This window comes from Schistocerca nitens, chromosome 5 (assembly GCF_023898315.1).
Source record: "Schistocerca nitens isolate TAMUIC-IGC-003100 chromosome 5, iqSchNite1.1, whole genome shotgun sequence".
Classification (NCBI taxonomy): Eukaryota; Metazoa; Arthropoda; class Insecta; order Orthoptera; family Acrididae; genus Schistocerca; species Schistocerca nitens.
The window spans coordinates 523,505,064-523,525,866 of record NC_064618.1 but is presented as its reverse complement, the minus strand read 5'-3'; positions in this window follow the sequence as shown (position 1 = coordinate 523,525,866).

The following is a 20,803-nucleotide window of genomic DNA, read 5'->3' as shown; positions in this document are numbered from 1 at the left end:
GAGGGGAGGAAAGGTCTTGGAGGTAATGTGTTGTTAGCAAAAGCGCTTCGGCCGTCTGCTGCCATAGCCCATTAACGCCAAATTTCGCCATACTGCCCTAATAGATACGCTCATCGTACGTCCCACATTGGTAAAGCAGTGTTACTTGTATGTTAGCGCAGACAACTCTACGCAAACGCCGCTGCTTTCTGTTGTTAAGTGAAGGCCGTCGGGCAGTGCGTCGTTCGTGGTGAGAGGCGATGCCTGAAATCTGGTATTCTCGGCACAGTCTTGAGACTGTCGATCACGGAATATTGAATTTCCTAACGATTTTCGAAATGGAATTTCCCATAAGTCTAGCTCCAATTACCATTCCGCGTTTAGTCTATCAATTCCAGTCGTTTGGGGCCATAATAATGTCGGAAACCTTCCCACACGAATCACTTGAGCAGAAATGACATATGCCTCGTGTACACGATGCTCCCGTCATATCACTACCGCATGACTTTTATCAACTTAGTGTTATTCTGTATCTGGTCTTCACAGCAAACCTGTCGTAGCAGTCTGCAACACAGCGGTCTGCCGTAGAAGTGGACTATATTTCTAGATCGCTACATGCTGTAGCTGCGTTACCACAGCGGGCTATGTGATGGGTGTCTGCCATACCTGGCCGGAACAACTACAATGGAGCGCAGAACTTGAGGGGGAAAGTAACTTCCGCGTGTTGCGTCACTGCCAAGTAACAAAGCTACGTGAAACTTGGACCACACGTAGAGAGAATTGCTACAGTGCGGTACACAAGCAACTGAAATAAATGATACGAGCAGAAATTACACTTTCCTTTAAAACCAACGTCTACTCTGAAGTCATTGCCATTTATGAGTTTCCCCCAGATATTACAAATGCGGGACTTGTAGCAGAGCGTGTGATCAGCACTGAGGGGTGCATCCTCTGCAACGTGCTCCCATGGCGGCCACAAGGTTGGTCAGACGTCCTTGTGGTAGTACCTTCAACTCCTCCAGCAGCCCTGTAGACAACTGCTGGATGAACACTGATGCATATGGACGTACAGCAATATGTCTACGCAAAGCATCCCACATGTGCTCTATAGGAGTTCACTCGAGCGAACAGGCACACCAGTCCATTCGACAAATAGTCCGCACCTCGTGGTCGTGCGGTAGCGTTCTCGCTTCCCACGCTCGGGTTCCCGGGTTCGATTCCCGGCGGAGTCAGGGATTTTCTCTGCCTCGTGATGACTGGGTGTTGTGTGATGTCCTTAGGTTAGTTAGGTTCAAGTAGTTCTAAGCACTAGGGGACTGATGACCATAGATGTTAAGTCCCATAGTGCTCAGAGCTATTCGACAAACATCCTCTCGTTCCAAGAGCTGCTCCACCTGCACTGCCCGATGCGATCGCGCATTGTCATCCATAAAAATATAAGACATAACGGGAGTATCTTTCTATTGCATTCTTTTAGAAGTCTAAATTCTTTGCACTGGCAACGGACCGTAGAGATATTACCATGCGACATTAATTTCAATTCTATACATCTGCCCATTCCTGAGAGAAAGACGTCTAAACAGTTGGACAGACAGAGTGACATACGAACGACAAAATCATCCCATAAGTGTTTCGTTTATACCTACTGAGGAAAGGAACCCTTAAACTGAAGTCAGCGGCGAATGCACCACTGAAAAGACTCATGTGGTAAAGGAGTACAGTGTCATAATAACGTTGACCTGTGAGTCGCCTGTGTTCAAAGATTTGGAGGTGAATTCGCCCATGCAACATAATGCCTCCCCACATCATAATACCTGGACCACAAAAACGATCATGTTCAACTATGTTCCAGGGTGTTTTACGTTTTCCCCACATCTAACCATATGTGAGTACAAATGAAATAACACAATTTCAGATACTTTACTGGTATCATACAGATATGATTTTATATATACAGACTGAAGCAACGAGAGAAAATCTGTAACAAGGTTGGGAATCGAACTCGCGTCTCCTGTTTACTAGGCAGGTGCGTTAGGCACTAGGCCACCTTGACTTATTGCTGACACAAATGCACCGATTACCCTGGCATGTCTCCCTCCTCTGATCCAAATTCTCATTCCCGCCACAGTCAACTTTAAATTACCCCCTACATACGAACAAAACTGCCAAGGTTCTCCACTTTCTGGGGTGGCAGTGAGAATTTGGATCGAGAAGGGAGGCGTGTCAGAGTAATCCGTGCAGCTGTGTGAGCCGCTGTCCCAAGGTGCCTTATTATCTAACGCATCTGCCTAGTGAGCAAGAGACCAGGGTTCGATTCTCGGCCTTGGTGCAAATTTTCACTAGCCACTTCAGACTATAAACATAAAAAAATATCAGGGTACTTTCAGAATCACTACTCATACGCGAAGAATACGCGTTCCCTCTCCTCGTTGATCAGGCCCTTGTGCTCTTGGCACCATCGCAAACGTTGTCGTCGATGTGCGTGTCAAAGGAATACGAGGTGTCTGAGAAAAGTAATGAGAATGGCAACACTGCACGCGATCTGGCAACGCTTTGTTGTTCTACTGGTGTAAATCGGTGTATTCGTCCATTCCAGAAGCCCGACTCGAGTTTCAGCTCGGTACAGCCATCACGTCATTTTTGAGAGCGCCATCAGTGCAGTTGTGTTTCTGTTATGTGTTTCGAAAATGCAACAGCGGAATTTAGAGCAACGTCATGTTATCAAGCTTTTTTTGTCTTTTTTTTTACTTCAGAATCCGCTAGTATGACCTTTGAAAAGCTCAAACAGCCTCCCGGGAACATTCCTTGTCCAAACCCCAAGTTCTTCGCTGGCATAAATCATTTTGGGGAGGCCGAGAACACGTTAAAGATGAATCTCGCTCAGGGGTACTTTCAACTTCAAAAATGTCGAACGCGTGCGTGCTCTTGAAGATCAGGCCGACGTTTAACAATAAGAATTGTGGGTGACCTGTTAAACATAATTACTCTTAGCGTACATCAAATTTTGAAAGAATATTTGCACATGCAAAGTATTTGTGCCTCAATGATGTCGGAAAGCCTCACAACTGAGTAGAAGGACAATCGAAGAAACGTGTGCCGGCCGTTGTGACCGAGCGGTTCTAGGTGATTCAGTCTGGAACCGCGTGACCGCTACGGCGGCAGGTTCGAATCCTGCCTCGAGCACGGATGTGCGTGATGTCCTTAGGTTAATTAGGTTTAAGTACTTCTAAGTTCTGGGGGACTGATGACCTCAGATATTAAGTCCCATAGTGCTCAGAGCCATTTGAACCATTTTAGAAACGTGTGCGTTGATCTTCTTGAGAAAATTTCCAATGACTACAAATGGTCTAGTCGTGTAATCACAGATGATGAGTCCTAGATTTTTGAGTACGGTCCTGAGACAAAGCAGCAAAGGTGGGGAGTGGGACATCTCCTCAACCGCAGAGAGCTCGAATGAGGAAACCAAAGATCAAAACAATGGTGATTTGCTTTCTTCACGTTAACGGTACCATGCACAAAGAATTTGTTCCTGCAGGACAAACTGTCAATCAACTGTCTTATAAATATGTCCTTAAAAGGCTCAAGAGAAGGGTGAATCGAATGAGACTATGACCACGCCCAGTCTCACACGGCCACTTCCATCATGGAATTTCTTAAAGGCACTCGTGTTGTTCCACAGCCCCCCTGTTCACCTGCTCTGCGTCCTTGTGGCTTTCTCTTTACCCGAAATTGAAAAAGTATTAAAAGGACGTCATTTTGCAACACTGGAGAACTTTCAACATAATGTGACAGAAATGTTAAAGACTCTACGAGATGAAGCCTTTCAGCGCTGCTACCAAAACTGCGTCTCCGTCGGTGCAACACCTGCGGAAGGAAACTACTTTTAAAGTGACAGTAATGTTGCTTGAAAAAAAAAAAACATTGGTAGATAAAAAGTCAGTCCCATTCCTTTTCATACACACCTCGCAGCACGGAAAGATAACTGAAATAAATACGCAATGAGTCGATCAGAAATTACACTTTTATTCAAAAACGAAAATTACTTTTAAATCACCACGATTTATTGTGGTCCCCTGTATGTTACTAAGGGTGAAAATGTTTCTTAGCAGGGTGTGTCATAACCGCAGACGACGACACATGCCCTGCAACGTGCTCCCATACTGCCTAGAAGGTTGGTAACGGGTTGTTGTGGTAGAGCATTGCATTCATCCAACAGCGCGGTTGACAACTCAAAAATGGTTCAAATGGTTCTGAGCACTATGGGACTTACCATCTGAGGTCATGAGTCCCCTAGAACTTAGAACTACTTAAACCTAACTAACCTAAGGACATCACACATATCCATGCCCGAGGCAGGATTCGAACCTGTGACCGTAGCGGTCACGCGGTTCCAGACTGAAGCGTCTAGAACCGCGCGGCTACATCGGCCGCCTGTTTCACAACTGCTTGATAGTGTTGGTGCATGTTGACGTACTGCTATACGTCTCCGCAACGCGTCCCACACTTGTCCCATAGAATTTATATCGGGGGGCATGGAAATATCTGTCCATTCGCCAAATATCATCTAGTTCCAAGAGCTCCTCCAGCTGCCCAAGTTGATGTGGTCCGCGTAGTCATTCATAAAAATTTCAAATTCCGATCGGTCGTGAAATAGAAGCCACAGTGAAAATCAAAAATGTTTTACTTGCTACATTTAGCTGCATCTTCCGGCTACTGCTCTACATAGTCGCCGCTCCGACTTAGACATTTGTCGTAGCGCGGTACCAACTTTCCAACAACCTTGTCATAGAAGGCAGCCGCCTGTGGTGTTCGCCACCTCCATACGCTGCTCTGCAGCTCGTTGTCTGCGCCAAATTTCTGTCCTTACAGGCAGTGGTCCATGTGAGCGAAGAGAAGAAAACCACAGGGAGTCAATTCCTGGTAGCAAAACACTTTCCATCGAAAACGCTGGTTGAACGTCGTCGTTGTACCTGCGATATGCGGCAGAGAATTGTTATTCAGATGGAAACTCATGACACTTTCCTTATGTGATCTGCATGACATCAGCTGAAACCCCTCAGCACGACTTCACACTAGGCGGTAGCCATTATTTTCTAGGCACTATTGCATGCATACTGTGCGCTCAGAACTGAAAATTGTGAGGTGGCGCGATGGCTGGACATACTGCAGAACACCACTGCGCAAAGCTTTGCAGAATATTCACTGCGGTTATAATTTCGCGAGCCGCGGGGAGTGGTCGCCCGGTCTCAGGAGCCATGTCACGGTCACGCGGCCTCCCCTCCACAGGTTCGAGTCCTCTCTCGGGCATGGGTGTGTGTATTGTTCTCAGCGTAATTTAGTTTAAGTTAGTTTAATTTCGCGAGCCATAGTCCTCGTACTATACCACTGTAATGATCAGACCAACCAGCGTGTAGGTGGCGAGTCAATACTATTTCACAGCGATATTACAAGGTTTAACACGAATGACGCAATACCTGGCGAGAGAAGAGAAGAAGGCAACACAGGAGAATGAGTTACCAGAATATATTAGATACAGGCTCCCAGGTAGATGCCGTTTTCCTTGACTTCCGGAAGGCGTTAGACACAGTTCCGCACTGTCGCCTGATAAAGTAAGAGCCTACGGAATACCAGACAAGCTGTGTGGCTGGATTGAAGAGCTTTTAGCAAACAGAACACAGCATGTTGTTCTCAAGGGAGAGACGTCTGCAGACTTTAAAGTAACCTCTGGCGTGCCACAGGGAAGTGTTATGGGACCATTCCTCAAAAATGGTTCAAATGGCTCTGAGCACTATGCGACTTAAATTCTGAGGTCTTCAGTCGCCTAGAACGTAGAACTAATTAAACCTAACTAACCTAAGGACATCACACACATCCATGCCCGAAGCAGGATTCGAACATGCGACCGTAGCGATCGCTCGGCTCCAGACTGTAGCGCCTAGAACCGCACGGCCCCTCCGGCCGGCGGGACCATTGCTTTTCACAATATATATTAATGACATAGTTGATAGTGTCGGAAGTTCCATACGGCTTTTCGCGGATGATTCGGTAGTATACAGAGAAATTGCGGCATTAGGAAATTGCAGCGAAATGCAGGAAGATCTCCAGCGGATAGGCACTTGGTGCAGGGAGTGGCAACTGGCCCTTAACATAGACAGATGTAATGTATTGCGTAGAAAGAAGGATTCTTTATTGCATGATTATATGATAGCGGAACAAACACTGGTAGCAGTTACTTCTGTAAAATATCTGGGAGTATGCGTACCGAACGATTTGAAGTGGAATGATCATATAAAATTAATTGTTGGTAAGGCGGGTACCAGGTTGAGATTCATTGGGAGAGTCCTTAGAAAATGTAGTCCATCAACAAAGGAGGTGGCTTACAAAACACTCGTTCGACCTATACTTGAGTATTGCTCATCGGTGTTGGGTCCGTACCAGGTCGGGTTGACAGAGGAGATAGAGAAGATCCAAAGAAGAGCGGAGCGTTTCGTCACAGGGTTATTTGGCAAGCGTGATAGCGTTACGGAGATGTTTAGCAAACTCAAGTGGCAGACTCTGCAAGAGAGGCGCACTGCATCGCGGTGTAGCTTGCTGTCCAGGTTTCGAGAGGGTGCGTTTCTGGATGAGGTATCGAATATACTGTTTCCCCCTACTTATACCTCCCGAGGAGATCACGAATGTAAAATTGAAAGATTCGAGCGCGCACGGAGGCTTTCCGACAGTCGTTCTTCTCGCGAACCATACGCGACTGGAACAGGAAAGGGAGGTAATGACAGTGGCACGTGAAGTGCTCTCCGCCACACACCGTTGGGTGGCTTGCGGAGTATAAATGTAGATGTAGATGTAGATTTCGCATTTCAGCCACATTTCTCGTCTAATTAGCACAACGCGTTTCGGAAATCACCTGCGATTCGCTTCGCTAACTGGACGCGTTTGTTTTAGGTTAGCACCAAACCAGCCACCGTTTGCCGCCTCTCCACTGTTGGAGTAATTACGCGTCTCGCAAAGTGCTCTCTTACCGTAAACATACTCCCGTCCGTTAAATGCCGCACCAACTAGCGCGGGCGCGTGTGAGTGTGCCCGCAGAATAATGAGCCCATTGTGCCGAGTGAAAGTGCAGCTTATTCATCCTGTAATTGCTTCGACAGCCGCGCCACAGCTTTCGGCGCCCCGGGCGACACCGGAGGCGTCGCATGCCGATGATCCTAGCCGTAAGACCTCGCTTAATGACGTCATCTAAAAGGAAAATAGCCGCCGCCCGCTGCGGAGGTTATTAATTGTAAATCAACGTAAGGCCTCAAAACTACCGCGACGCAAGAGTGCATAATAGTGCGGTGCTTTTCACAAAAGGCATCTCCTGTCCTCACCAACAACACACGTGAGGTAATTGTGTGCGTGTGTTATTAGAGCGACTACAGCAGCTTTTGTGGCGTAATTGCTCTTACGATTACTGAGTTTCCTCCGGCTGTATAATTACGAGATAAAATTACGTTGTCACGGTTTTCCAAACTCAGGTTACAGAAGCTGTATCACAATTGTGTTTGACTGCTTATTTAGTTGGTCGTAAAATACTAAGGAGCGAAACTATTATCTCAAACTACCTCCCACATATAGCTACGCGAATTTGAACACGTTGAACACTAATTCATTAAATTATAGCTAAGTAGGCCAGAAAAGTAACAATATAATCTCCGCTCCTATTGGAGGAACTGAAGGCTACAATCAGTTGTATAACAGAATAAATCTTGAATGAGATTTTCACTCTGCAGCGGAGTGTGCGCTGATATGAAACTTCTTGACAGATCAAAACTATGTGCCGGACCGAGACTCGAACTCGGTAGAGCACTTGCCCGCGAAAGGCAAAGGTACCAACTTTCATTTTTTTTTGTCTCATTTTGTTCGTTTTCGTTCGTTATATCTGCTCTGGGCGGACGTCGAAAGACACCCGTTTCAGTTCGTTGTTGATCCATTAACTCAGTTTTTTTTTTATTACAGAGGGCAGCTAGCCCTCTGACCGAACATGCTGAGCTACCGTGCCGGAGTCCAACTGAGCTACCCAAGCACGACTCACGCCCCGTCCTCACAGCTTTACTTCTGCCAGGACCTCGTCTCCTAAATTCCCAACTACAGTAGCTCTCCTGCGAAACTTGCGGAACTAGCGCTCCTGAAAGAAAGGATATTGCGGAGACATGGCTTAGCCACAGCCTGGGGGATGTTTCCAGAATGAGATTTTCACTCTGCAGCGGAGTGTGCGCTGATATGAAACTTCCTGGCAGATCAAAACTGTGTGCCGGGCTGAGACTCGAACTCGGGACGTTTGCCTTTCGTGGGCAAGTGCTCTACCAACTGAGCTACCCAAGCACGACTCACGCCCTTTCCTCACAGCTTTACTTCTGAAGGTAGCAGACATGGTACTGGCAGAAGTAAAGCTGTGAGGACGGGGCGAGAGTCGTGCTTGAGTAGCTCAGTTGCTAGAGCACTTGCCCGCGAAAGGCAAAGGTCCCGAGTTCGTGTCTCGATCATTCACACAGTTTTGATCTGCTAGGAAGTTTCAGACTAAATCTTGTAACTCTTAACCCGCAAATAGAGTCTGGGAAAAGATAGACACGCAGCGAAGGAATTATCCGAACAGGACTGAAATTGGTAGATGTGATTTACATGTACCGCCAGATAAATGATAACAATTTCAGAAAAATTGATGATTTTTTGAAGAGAACGAGCTTCACAAACTGAGCAAGTCAATAATGCGCTGGTCCACCTGTGGCCCTTACGCAAGCAGTTATTCTGTTTGGCATCGAAAGACAGTGTCTGTATGTCCTCCTGAGGGATATCGTGCCTAAAGCCGTTAAAACGGATTCCGACATGGTTGGAGGGCACTGTCCGTAATGCTGCAATCAGGGAGAGATCCGGCGACGTTGCTGCCCAAGGTACGGATTAGCAAGCATGAATACGAACAGTATAAACTCTCGCCGTGTGCGGAGCGGATGAGCATTTTCTTGCTGAATTGCAAGCCCAGAATGGCTTGCCAACAAAGGGAAGAAAATGGGGAGCAGAATATCATTGACGTACCGCTGTGCTCTAAGAGTGGCGCGGATGACAACCAAAGAGGTGCTACTATGAAACGGAATGGAACCCCTGGCCGTCACTCGTGGTTGTCGGACCGTATGGCGGGCGACAACACCTCTCTTCGCTGGCCATTGGGGCTCATTTTGACCCGGGACTCGTCACTTGAGACAATTCTAGCCCTTTCACTGCTCCAGACGTAAATATACACTAATCGTTTCAGTGCTCCAGACGTATATATACTATTTGCTATAAAAAATACTTACAGCGGTTCCCTGCTACAGTCATATACACTCCTGGAAATTGAAATAAGAACACCGTGAATTCATTGTCCCAGGAAGGGGAAACTTTATTGACACATTCTTGGGGTCAGATACATCACATGATCACACTGACAGAACCACAGGCACATAGACACAGGCAACAGAGCATGCACAATGTCGGCACTAGTACAGTGTATATCCACCTTTCGCAGCAATGCAGGCTGCTATTCTCCCATGGAGACGATCGTAGAGATGCTGGATGTAGTCCTGTGGAACGGCTTGCCATGCCATTTCCACCTGGCGCCTAAGTTGGACCAGCGTTCGTGCTGGACGTGCAGACCGCGTGCGACGACGCTTCATCCAGTCCCAAACATGCTCAATGGGGGACAGATCCGGAGATCTTGCTGGCCAGGGTAGTTGACTTACACCTTCTAGAGCACGTTGGGTGGCACGTGATACATGCGGACGTGCATTGTCCTGTTGGAACAGCAAGTTCCCTTGCCGGTCTAGGAATGGTAGAACGATGGGTTCGATGACGGTTTGGATGTACCGTGCACTATTCAGTGTCCCCTCGACGATCACCAGTGGTGTACGGCCAGTGTAGGAGATCGCTCCCCACACCATGATGCCGGGTGTTGGCCCTGTGTGCCTCGGTCGTATGCAGTCCTGATTGTGGCGCTCACCTGCACGGCGCCAAACACGCATACAACCATCATTGGCACCAAGGCAGAAGCGACTCTCATCGCTGAAGACGACACGTCTCCATTCGTCCCTCCATTCACGCCTGTCGCGACACCACTGGAGGCGGGCTGCACGATGTTGGGGCGTGAGCGGAAGACGGCCTAACGGTGTGCGGGACCGTAGCCCAGCTTCATGGAGACGGTTGCGAATGGTCCTCGCCGATACCCCAGGAGCAACAGTGTCCCTAATTTGCTGGGAAGTGGCGGTGCGGTCCCCTACGGCACTGCGTAGGATCCTACGGTCTTGGCGTGCATCCGTGCGTCGCTGCGGTCCGGTCCCAGGTCGACGGGCACGTGCACCTTCCGCCGACCACTGGCGACAACATCGATGTACTGTGGAGACTTCACGCCCCACGTGTTGAGCAATTCGGCGGTACGTCCACCCGGCCTCCCGCATGCCCACTATACACCCTCGCTCAAAGTCCGTCAACTGCACATACGGTTCACGTCCACGCTGTCGCGGCATGCTACCAATGTTAAAGACTGCGATGGAGCTCCGTATGCCACGGCAAACTGGCTGACACTGACGGCGGCGATGCACAAATGCTGCGCAGCTAGCGCCATTCGACGGCCAACACCGCGGTTCCTGGTGTGTCCGCTGTGTCGTGCGTGTGATCATTGCTTGTACAGCCCTCTCGCAGTGTCCGGAGCAAGTATGGTGGGTCTGACACACCGGTGTCAATGTGTTCTTTTTTCCATTTCCAGGAGTGTAGTTACGTATAACGCCGACAATCGGGCCAGAGAGTAGGAGGTAATTGTTGCGCAAGTATGCAGTTTAATTGTTGGAATACTAGGAAATACCTGAACGTCTATTGAATGCTGAATTCTCTTTCTGCCGAGTTCATTCGTATCGCTATATTACCTAGTTTGTGTGCGGCCGTTTCCGCGTTACCGAATAAAATGACGCGACGTTACCGTCCGTTTACAGACGATGAGCTGCTGAGTATTCTAAACCAAAGTGACGACGAGGACATCATCATGCCCAATCCAGCTGATAATGGGTGGCCCGATAATGTCGACGGCGAGCTGGCAGATAAATCTGTCACCACAAATAAAAAAAATATTTGTGAACCAACAAACGTTGATCGAGTAAATGCAGATCCACATTTTGATGTTACCGTCGATTCTTTCTCCGATTCCGAACAAGAGCCTGAGCGTATGCCTGAAAAATCTCCTAAGAGATACAAAACAGTTGATTTTAGATGGAAAGACTCTGATTTGGACCCTAAAGTGTATAATTTCGATAACAGTGGTTCCGGTTGCAAAATCGTCAATTTAGACGATTTATGTACTGCATAAGATTGCTTCCAAGTTTTTTTTAGCCAAGAAATTGTGAGCTACATGGCTGAACGATGTAATTTATATTATGAACACCTTTGCAATGATGCCAGTGAAAAATCAAGACTGCGACGTTGGAAAAACAAACAGTGACGAAGTTTACTGTTTCCTTGCTGTAAATTTTCTGATGGCTCAAGTGAGAAAAAATGAAATAAACAGTTATTAGACCAATGATCAGTTACTGTATACTCCAATGTTAGCGCAAATCATGCCGAGAGATAGATGTCTTCTGTTACTTAGAATGTTACATTTTGCTGATAACAGTAAGGACCCTGGAGATGACAAAATTTGTAAATTACGTCAAATTGTGGATCAGTTAAGAAAAGTATTTCCAGATGCTTTCTATCCTTTTAAAAATTTGTGCACTGACGAAATTTTAGTTCTCTTCAAAGGTCGTGTCTTCTTCAAGCAGTACATTCCTTCCAAACGTCACAAATTTGGTACAATTTTTTTGTGTTATGTGATTGTGAAACAGGCTATATTCTTGACTTTATTATTTATATGGCTGCAGCAACAGACGTAAAAAAAGAACCTGACTTTGGTGTAAATGTTGGAATACGTGGAAGCATTTTTCTCACTTTACTTGAACGTTACCTTGATAAAGGTCACTCATTATATGTTGACAATTGGTACACTAGCCCAAAGTTATTTTCTTATGTGCATGACAGTGTGACTAATGCCTGTGGAACTGCGAGAACAAAGGCAAAGGCATGCTTGATTTATCAAAAAAACTTAGAAAAGGCGAGATCGAGTGTATGTCAACAGATAAACTTCTTGCTCTGAAGTGGCAGGAGAAGCGGGAAGTGAGGATGCTTTCAACTCTTCATACAAACGAAATTACAGCGACTGACAAAATTGACAGAACCACGAATGAACCAAAAACAAAATCAGCTTGCATCGTAAGCTACAATGAAAATATGGGGGCCGTCGACAGGAGCGACATGATGCTAAGTTCAGTAGAATGTGTACGGAAACTGTAAAATGGTATAAAAAAGTATTTTTTCATTTGGTAGGTCTGTCTCTGCTCAATGCGCATGAATTATATAAAACTCGAACGGGACGAAATATTTCAATATCTGATTTTCAACAGAAACTTATCAAGGAGATCCTAGAGATTCACCACCAACCGCAAACAGTGGGACGTCGTGGAAGGAGATCGCTGATGGTGACAATCCCTTACGCCTAACCGAGCGCCACTTTGTCTCGCTAATCCCAGGAACTTCAAAGAAGAAGACCGCCCAGAGAAGGTGTATTGTATGTGCAAAACATGATAAACGAAGTGACACAAGATACATTTGTGTAAAATGTAATGTGCCTTTATGTTTGAATTTTTGTTTCGAGAGATATCACACTTTGAAGTATTACTAATGTAATATGTTTTGTATTTTTTTCTCCTAATAAATTACCTTTTTTGAACAAAATAAGACTTTTTTACACCGACAATACTGGATTTTGCGTCCCATTTTTATCTCAATAATAACGGTAGACTGCTACAGTCGTATATATACGCACCGGATGAAAATAACGCGCACAGGGCGGGAGCCGCTGAGAGTAAATGCGCAGTAAAAGGGCTAGTATAGTCAATGAGGCCGAACACGTGATTCTGATAATGTTATGCTTCAATGGGACAGAATTTGTCACTATATATAAGCGAAAGAAGTGGACCAACGCGTTACTGACTTCATCAATTTGCAAAGCTCTTTCTCTTCAATAAATCGTACAGTTTTTTGTGGAATTGTAATCATTTGTTTTTCTGTACATGTACCTAATATCAACTGAATTCCGTCCCATTCGGGCAATTCCTTCGCCTTTTTTTATTTTTTATTTCTTATTTTTATTTTTTTTAAGATTAAAAATAATCATAAGATAAAACTGATGTTACGATACAATATTCTCAAAGCTAAAATTATAAACAGCTACGAAACTATTTTCCAAATCTGTCATCTGGTAATGCCTCTCTGCAAAGACGAAACCGGTTCTAGGGGACTGATGACCTCAGATGTTAAGTCCCATAGTGCTCAGAGCCATTTAAACCAACCATTTGAAACCGGTTACGCTAAGGTCACTGGTAAATACGAGGCATGAACTTAAAAGAGGAGACAGGGGCGTTATAGATCTTGTAGACGGTGTACGAGGTTGTCATATGACACTCAGACGCTGACGTAAGTCGTGGTAGTGAACCAGTGTGCATGTGCCAGTAGGATGTTCGGAATTAGCGCAATAAGGTAGGTCAACGTAACGATGTGACAGAACAGTAGAAATAAGCCATCCGCAAAAAAAATAGAGCTCGAGGAGTTGGTAGTGGAAACTGCCAGTAAAAACCCATTTACCCCCCCCCCCCAAAAAAAAAACGGTATTGCTTTATTTGACTAAAAGTCAGTGCTACTCTTGAGAGGAGGGGGGGGGGACTTATGGGCGTCCAACGGCAAAGTTGTCAGCGCAGTGCTGGGTGAGAGGGGGGGGGGGGGGGGGGGGCACTTACGGGCGTCCAACGGCGAAGTTGTCACGCAGTGCTAATCTTTACGGAAAGCCATAAAATTTTGCTCAAATTAATTGCCATCAGGTTCAACACAACCACATAAGAATTAGAATCACGAGCTGCATTGGCGCTAAAAGAATTTATAAAACGTGCATAGTTGCAGCAAATTTACAATAAGCAGCTTATCTCTGTCACCCACAGCGTTGACGTGCGCCCCACTTGTTAAGATAACAGTATTACAGTTCTTCACGGCAGTAAATTGACCATACATGGTGACTAAAACATTTGAAAAACTCTCATAAAACATGGAAATAGATAAAACATTCACAATGAAAAGAGACGAGCCCAGGTTAACACATAGAGCATGCTTAATAAATACAAGAAACCCGTACAGAATTCTAAAGAAAAATTAAAAGTCCATCGAAGATGATAATCTATACATATTATAAAAACGTATTTATGAATGTGTGTGTGTGCGTCCGTGAGCGTGTGCGTGTGCGTGTGTGTTCCACATCTCCTCCAACACCACTGGACCGATTTCCATTCGGACTGGTACACATATCCTTTCCTATCAGGCTACACCTACATACCTTAGTTGAGCAGATATGACGTTACAAATAACGAAATGCGTGAAAAACTGCTGCAACATGCATGTTGTTTAAATTTATTACTTTTTTGTTACTAAAAAGCATTTGTAGACAGTACCCACATATAGGGCTGATGTACCTACAACATTATATCATTATTATGCACATAGATCAGAAGATAGGACGTAATATGACTGAGATGTGTGCAAAACTGCGAAATTGAGCGTAACTTTTAAATTTACTAATTCTTTGCTACTAACTCTATTCGCAGCGTATTTCGCAAACAGTAGCCAAATAAGTTCCTGAAAGTAACTACACAAATACACTGAAGCGCCAAAGAAACTGGTTTAGGCATACATATTCAAATACAGAAATATGTAAACAGGTAGCATACGGCACTGCGGTCGCCAACGTCGGAAAAAGATCCTGCAAGAACGGGACCAACGACGAATGAAGAGGAACATTCCACGTGACAGAAGTGCAACCCTTCCGCAAATTGCTACAGATTTCAATGCTGGGCCATAAAGAAGCGTCAGCGTGCGAACCATTCAACGAAGCAACATCGATATGGGATTTCGGAGCCGAAGGTACACTCATGTACCCTTGATGACTGCATGACACAAAGCTTGACGCCTCGCCTGGGCCGTCAACACCGACATTTGACTGTTGATGACTAAACATGTTGCCTGATCGAACAAGTCTCGTTTCGAATTGTATTGAGTGGATGAACGAGTACGGACATGAAGAGAACCTCACGAATCCATTGACCATGCATCTCAGCAGGGGATTGTTCAAGATGGTGAGACTCTGTAATGGTCTCGGGCATGTGGAATTGGATTGATATGGGACCCCTGATACGTCTAGATACGACTCTGACAGGTGACACATACGTAAGCATCCTGTCTGATCTCCTGCAGCCATTCATGTGCATTTTGCATTCCGACGGACAGTGGCAATTCGAGCACGACAATGCGACACCCCACACGTCCAGAAGTGCTACAGAGTGGCTCCAGAAACACTCTTCCGAGTTTAAACACTTCCGCTGGCCACCAAACTCCCCAGACATGAACATTATTGAGCATATCTGGGATGTCTTGCATAGCGCTGTTCAGAAGAGATCTCCACCCGCTCGTACTCTTACGGAATTACTGACAGCCCTGCGGGATTAATGGTGTCAATTCCCTACAACACGACTTCAGACATTAGTCGAGTCCATACCACGTCGTGTTGCGACACTTATGCGTGCTCGAGGGGTCCCTACACAATACTAGGCAGGTGTACCAGTTTCTTTGGGTTTTCAATGTATATGAATGTACGACACGTAGTTCAAGTGATATTTAGTCATAAACACTGAGGTGCGTGAAAAGTTGGGGCTCGATCCATCTAGTTTTAATACACTTACTCTGCACTACTAAGACACGCCTACAATTGAATCAAATTAAGGAAATCTCTGACATCTGGCAGCTCCTTTGACTGTTTTAACTGCGAAGCGTAAACGGGTATAGGCGAAAACAGTCGCTATAAACAAAGCTATGAAGAGGTGTAGCTACTGAGACATTTACAAAATCATGCTGTCGCTCGAGGACATGTAACTAGAAATATCATTTATAATCAAGTTATTAGTTAAATAAACATTACAGAGAGTTTATATTTTGCATACCATGTTTCTTAATTTGCATGCTGTACTTATACATTTATGCATTATACTTATTTCTTTGTATTACTGTTTCGTAATTTGAAAGGTGTTTTCACGAATACATGGAAATGATTTTTGTCGATATTACTTTAGAAACGCAGTTCTTTTCTGTTTTCGTTTCCAATAGAAAATTGCCAAAATGAATACCTTGGACATTCTGGGTTTGTTAACTAGCAATAAAGGAAAGAATTCTTAACATTATAGAATTCCAACTTGGATAGTTGTAGTCGCATAGGAACTAACTTTAGATTAAATACTGTAGAATTGGCACTTGTAGTAATTTAATTACTGCCGATACCAAAAACACAAGTATTATGTTTGGACGTGTCGATTACTACATAGTGAATGAAGGTGTCATATTTGATGGGGTATCATTATGGACTGTCCAACGTGTCTACAATGAGTGGTGTAGCACTCGTAGACATCTAAGGTAGCGTGAAAAAAGTGGCCGTTGATAGTCAGTTTCATACACAACAGAAGTTGCTGCTGTCAGTGAATGGAGATCTGTTTTAAGCACTTGAAAAGTGAACCAGATGCGGTAAGCATTTGGAGCTGCTTACAGGCGCAGAAAGAGCTGCAGTTTCACAAATTGGCCAATCAATACAGTAACTAGAGACTAGCTGACTGGAGGCGTGTAGGTGGTTCGACAAATTGCGATTTCACCTCTTTTCAAATGGTGGAAGCTGCTGAATGTACCCATGTCTCAATGATGCGTTTAATCTGCAGTATGCGGAAGATGTAGCTAGATGATTGTTTCAAGTTCTGAGGTGTTTTCGTGCCATGAGTCACCCAGAGTGCCGTGAACATGGACCAAATGTTTATATCAACATTCTCGGTAATCAAGTGTTGCCCTTCAATTTACGTCTTTATGATACTGTGAGAAAGCTCACCTTCCAAGATGAGAACAACCGTAAGAAGCAATAGTGCGGTCATTAGAGACGGACCACAAGCTCGGATCACTGAAGAATGGGGCAATAAATCGGTCTTACCCTTTTCAATGGAATCATTGCAGCATTTGCGTGGAGCGATTTAGGGAAACCACGGAAAAGTTGAATTGAGTATTTCTCTCGACCACCAGTGTATCACTGGACCCTCCGGTTCGTCACGCCCCTCACACACCCCTGGACTCTCCATGATTCAGGACACGAGAGGATATGAGAGTAATTACGCATTAATATTCATACACAATAAAACTAAAAACACCATTCTTATCCAAAAATATTAACTACACATCTACAGCAAATTCTCCAGAGAGAATCCCCGTTCCGTGGATGGCCAAGAGTTCGCAAAAGCAAACGAAATGTTGTAAACTGGATTTTGGACAAATGAATATGTATTAAAGCGATACACACGTATTCGTTCGGTGTGTAATGGGGCGTATTATTCGTGCAAAAGACACGTTTGGGTGGTTATTAACGAAACAGTAACACACGCACTTCACTGCACGGAGATCTCACGTGTAAAAGGAGAACTGCGATACCAAAATTCACCGTAAATGTTCGTTTACTTTGATTCAATTTAGGACGGGATACATTTATTGAGGCTTAAACAAAATCGAGTTTATATTCTAGTACAAAGAAAGGATGTAAGATTAAGGTTTATCGTCCCATAGAGAATGAGGTTATTAGAGACGAAGAAAAAGTTCGTATTGTTTTAAGGAGAGTAAGTAAATCAGCACTGCTCTTTCATAGGAACCACTCCAGCATTTGCCTGGAGCGATCTAGGGATATTACGGAAATCTGGATGGCCGGACTGGGAGTTGAATCATAGTCCCTCCACGACACTTATTCGTATGGCTGGACTGATCTGATGAACACCCAGGCACCCTATCGCACTTCGATTGCCTACGTGAATCAGGTCATCTTAAATGACTGGAACTATATGGAACAGCGAGTGAAACGTAGCAGTCAGCGTCCCCACAGTTTGGTATCTCTACGGGGATCTGATGGTCAGTGAGGCCGTTTCACATAGATGTGGTATAACTGGAGATTCTTTGGACTCTCACTGTTGGCGAATTGAGGCCATTATCAAGGCTATAAACAGTGTTGCATGGTGTTAGTGTGATGTCTCTAGTGGAGAATTAATTTTTTGTTTACTCTGCTCACCATTTATGTGACATAAAGCTGCAGAAACGTAACACAAACATTTTTTCACAAGAGGACCACTGTTTTCCCATAAGCAGTATCCCTCGACTATGTCACTACGAGACTCTCACATAAAAGAAAGTACTTGCACAGGTTTGTACGAGAGCCGAGAGAAACTATCGCGGCCAGCAATTAACAACAGACTTCTGTGGGTAAAAAAATACATACTTTTTCTTCTCCAACCACCCCTATTATGGTAATGCACTATATCCCATATTTTCCGAAGATGTTGTTTCAATTCAAGAACTGAGATCTTGACACGCACGTCTCCGAGATAAACACTACGACATACATAACTTTCTGTTTCGACTCAAAATACTATCTACCACTTTCCTCGTATCTGGGAAAACACGTAAACAATAAATCAAGGGATGCCACAACTGACGAATAGGCTTCACATCCAATATGTCACTTTTCAGATTCGTCTTTTTTCACATTTGCACAGTAGTTTATGCCCGGCGCATTGTAGTCGTGAAAAATGCATCTATTTTTCCTGTTGCAGTCCCTCCATCGTCTCTCAATTTCACTCTTTTCTTCCAGAACACGTAATTAGTTCTTCCCTTTTTTTAAAAAAAAGGGAATCAATAAAACCAATCATTTCTGAATTCCAGAAAATGTTAGAACTTGCACCGCAGACATCAACTACAGGGCCACTCACTACAGACACCTACTTTGATTGTTTTTTTCTGCTTCTGACACGAAGTGATGAACCCGTATCTGATCCGTAGCAAATGGTAGTATTCGTTTGTAAAGCTGAGAAAAGATACCTAGATATTTGGTTTAACATTCACTACTGGTCAGCGTTTAACAAATATGGCACACAACTTACACATGGCAATCGCACACTTATTTCAACTGTCATGTCTCTGGCGTCGCCTACTTGATACATATGTAATAACTAATAATTCAATATCATATTGAGCACTAGTTCGTTGTTTTCAAACGTCGCAGCAGTTTTGAAGCTTCCTGCTTGTGAATCGTCTGCAAGACAATTAATGCCACGTTTGACATGAACCGATTATTTCTCAGCTAATATCGCTGTGTTAATTGTCTGCATTAGAGTTTTATGTGACACACTGGTTCATTCTGTTACTGTGTGTTCCCAGTCATTATTGTACTAAAGAAATACACTTAAGTTCCAAAGAAAGTGGTATAGGCATGCGTATTCAAATACAGAGATATGTAAACCGGCAGAATATGGCGCTGCGGTCAACGCCTATATAAGACAACTAGTGTCTGGCGCAATTGTTAGAACTGTTACTGCTGCTACAGTGCCAGGTTGACAAGATTTATGTGAGTTTGAAGGTGGGTTTGAGCGATGTGAATCAGCATCTCCGAGATAGCGATGAAGTGGGGATATTCCCGTACGACCATTTCACAAGTGTACCGTGAATATCAGGAATCCGGTTAAACATCAGATCTCTGATATCGCTGCAGCCGGAATAAGATCTTGCAAGAAACGTGACAAAAGCGCAACCCTTCTGCAAATTACTGCAGATTTCAATGACGAGCCAATAACAGGTGTCAGCGTAAGAAACATTCAACGAAACATAATCGATATGGGCTTTCGGAATCGATGACTGCACGACACAAAGCTTTACGCCTCGCCTGGTCCCTTCAACACCAACATTGGATTGTTGATGACTAAATTGTTGATGCCTGATCTGACGAGTCTCGTTTCAAACTGCATCGAGCGGATGGACGTGTACGGGTATGGAGACGACCTCATGAATCCACTGACCCTGAATGTCAGCAGTGGACTCTTCAAGCTGGTGGAGGCTATGTAAAAGTGCGGGGCATGTGCAGTTGAACTTATATGGGATACCTGATACGTCTTTATACGACTCTGACAGATGTACGTAAGCATCCTGTCTGATCACCTGCATCCATTCATGTCCATTGTGCACTCCTACGGAATTGCGCAATTCCAACAGGACAATGCGACACCCCACAGGTCCAGAACTGCTACAGAGTGGCTTCAGGAACACTCTCCTGAATCATACAATGTAGGCTTTCGCGGCCACTCGGAGGATGTCTCCCGCAGTTGGCGAAGAAACGTCACGGGAGAGTTTTATACATCGACCACGGCCTATCAGCCAGGAAGTTTTAAGTGAAGACTCTTCTGAGTTTAAACACTTTCCCTGGCCACAAAACGCCCCAGACGTGAACAGTATTGAGCATATCTGGGAGGCCTTGCAACGTACTGTTCAGAAGAGATTTCCACCTCCTCGTACTCTTACGGATTCATGGACAGCCCTGTAGGATTCATAGTGTCATTTCACTCCTGCACTGCTTCAGACATTAGTAGAGCCCATACCACGTCGTGTTGTGACACTTCTGCGTGCTGGAGGGGGCCCTACACGATATTAGGCAGGTGTACCAGTTGCTTTGTCTCTTCAGTGCATATAAAATGGGCTATAACATGGAAATAAGAAGTTTCCAAAGTAATTTCCAAATATTTTCTTCTTCTGTGTCTCGGTAATGCGTCATGGACATTTGGCAAATCGTTTTTGT